This window comes from Nanorana parkeri, unplaced genomic scaffold, assembly GCF_000935625.1.
Source record: "Nanorana parkeri isolate BGI_ZX_2015 unplaced genomic scaffold, ASM93562v1 scaffold1354, whole genome shotgun sequence".
In the NCBI taxonomy this organism is placed as follows: domain Eukaryota; kingdom Metazoa; phylum Chordata; class Amphibia; order Anura; family Dicroglossidae; genus Nanorana; species Nanorana parkeri.
This window is the reverse complement of record NW_017307622.1, coordinates 270,492-273,319: the sequence shown is the minus strand read 5'-3', so window position 1 is coordinate 273,319 and position 2,828 is coordinate 270,492. Positions and strand designations below refer to the sequence as shown.

Sequence of the window (2,828 nt, the reverse complement as noted above, 5' to 3'; positions counted from 1 at the left end):
ATTAAATGCACAGCCATCACACAAGGGATCGGCCCCCATCTGGGCCGCAGGCTCCTCGAAGCCGACGTACAACATTTCACCCCATTCCGATGAGTGACGTGTCCATGTGATCTCCTGCCACCGCCCCTCCCACGGGAGCATCACATCAAAGGGGCGCTGTACCAGTAACCCCCTTCATCCTGGATCTCTGCGCATTTCCTCATTCTGATGGGAGATAGATTTACATAGTCTGAGGGAAATGTGTTTCTTATCACGTCAGCGTGACATTTAACCACTTCACAGTCCGCACAGAAATCTCAGAGGGGGGAAAAAAAAATCTTATGACCTGAATGTAATGGAGGATTAGAGAGCCAATATCATGGTGCAGGCTGGAAAGTTCACCAGAAGCATCTTCTATCTCTCAGAGACTCAACTATAACATTTTATAATTGTGTACTAATAATATATAATAGAGCGAGAGAAGGGGGGACACAGAGAGAGAGCGAGAGAAGGGGGGACACAGAGAGAGCGCGAGAGAAGGGGGGACACAGAGAGAGCGCGAGAGAAGGGGGGACACAGAGAGAGCGCGAGAGAAGGGGGGACACAGAGAGAGCGCGAGAGAAGGGGGGACACAGAGAGAGCGCGAGAGAAGGGGGGACACAGAGAGAGCGCGAGAGAAGGGGGGACACAGAGAGAGCGCGAGAGAAGGGGGGACACAGAGAGAGCGCGAGAGAAGGGGGGACACAGAGAGAGCGCGAGAGAAGGGGGGACACAGAGAGAGCGCGAGAGAAGGGGGGACACAGAGAGAGCGCGAGAGAAGGGGGGACACAGAGAGAGCGCGAGAGAAGGGGGGACACAGAGAGAGCGCGAGAGAAGGGGGGACACAGAGAGAGCGCGAGAGAAGGGGGGACACAGAGAGAGCGCGAGAGAAGGGGGGACACAGAGAGAGCGCGAGAGAAGGGGGGACACAGAGAGAGCGCGAGAGAAGGGGGGACACAGAGAGAGCGCGAGAGAAGGGGGGACACAGAGAGAGCGCGAGAGAAGGGGGGACACAGAGAGAGCGCGAGAGAAGGGGGGACACAGAGAGAGCGCGAGAGAAGGGGGGACACAGAGAGAGCGCGAGAGAAGGGGGGACACAGAGAGAGCGCGAGAGAAGGGGGGACACAGAGAGAGCGCGAGAGAAGGGGGGACACAGAGAGAGCGCGAGAGAAGGGGGGACACAGAGAGAGCGCGAGAGAAGGGGGGACACAGAGAGAGCGCGAGAGAAGGGGGGACACAGAGAGAGCGCGAGAGAAGGGGGGACACAGAGAGAGCGCGAGAGAAGGGGGGACACAGAGAGAGCGCGAGAGAAGGGGGGACACAGAGAGAGCGCGAGAGAAGGGGGGACACAGAGAGAGCGCGAGAGAAGGGGGGACACAGAGAGAGCGCGAGAGAAGGGGGGACACAGAGAGAGCGCGAGAGAAGGGGGGACACAGAGAGAGCGCGAGAGAAGGGGGGACACAGAGAGAGCGCGAGAGAAGGGGGGACACAGAGAGAGCGCGAGAGAAGGGGGGACACAGAGAGAGCGCGAGAGAAGGGGGGACACAGAGAGAGCGCGAGAGAAGGGGGGACACAGAGAGAGCGCGAGAGAAGGGGGGACACAGAGAGAGCGCGAGAGAAGGGGGGACACAGAGAGAGCGCGAGAGAAGGGGGGACACAGAGAGAGCGCGAGAGAAGGGGGGACACAGAGAGAGCGCGAGAGAAGGGGGGACACAGAGAGAGCGCGAGAGAAGGGGGGACACAGAGAGAGCGCGAGAGAAGGGGGGACACAGAGAGAGCGCGAGAGAAGGGGGGACACAGGGAGTGAGCGAGAGAAGGGGGGACAGAGATATATGTTTCGGCGGCCAATATATCGGTGCATCCCTCGTGAAAAGTACAGCTATCAATAATGGGAGATGGAAGTTCCTTCTTAAAGAGGAAGTAATTAATTGTAAAAGTGCCGACAGGCTGCTTGCTATAAGAGAAGAGACTGTGTAAGACGGGTGGGCAAACTCCGGCCCTCCAGCTGGGGTGAAACTACAAATCCCATGATGCATCCGTCTCAGGGAATCATGCAATACCTCATGGGATTTGTAGTTCCGCAACAGCTGGAGGGCCTGAGTTTGCCCACCCCTGGTCCCGCCTCTCAGCTCAGTGTACAGTCTCAGCACCATTCCATGCCGGGAAGAAGCCACTCCCACGTGCATGCGCAAGAATTACATCATCCAGGCCCGGCCAATCAATCGGCTTCCTGTGGCAGGGACAGTGATCACCGAGACAGGAAGGATGGAGAAATTCCTGCCAAGGGTCACAGATAACCAACATGGCAGAGATTCCAACACTTCCCCGCACCACCCAGAACACCGTTTTGGCTGCCGTTCCACTTTAAAACCTGTGTGTGCGCGTTCAGGACTCTTAGATGACTGAACGAGGCGCCGCGTCACGGGAAAGTCCGTCTCTGTACACAAGGCGACGCGCACTCAACCCTCTGGAAACAATTAGGAAATGTTCTGCTGGCACAGCGGGGGGCCTGACAGACCTCTGCTCGGCGTGTCGGCTTGTAGACACAAAAATTTAAAAAAAAACAAAAAACGTTTTTTCAGACGTGACTCCAGATTTCAGTTTCTGCCCCCAAATACCACGTGTGCCCTCCATGATGAGTCAGGGCTGCGGCAGGGGATTGTTTGGGTGCAAGCTCAGGTCATTCCCACGGCTCACTGATATTTTAGGAACATGATGCAAATTGTCTTACTTAACTGACCAATGTATAAAAATATTTAAATAACATAAAAAAGGCAAAATAAATAAACCAACAGTAAACACCCCCCACG

At 56.2% G+C, this 2,828-nt stretch overlaps 1 protein-coding gene across 2 annotated transcripts in view; it reads right to left on the bottom strand.

Moving 5' to 3' along the window:
* The window catches only part of GDAP2 (ganglioside induced differentiation associated protein 2), a 44,543-nt gene that overhangs the window by 400 nt on the left and 41,315 nt on the right, over nt 1-2,828 (bottom strand). The window lies entirely within an intron of this gene.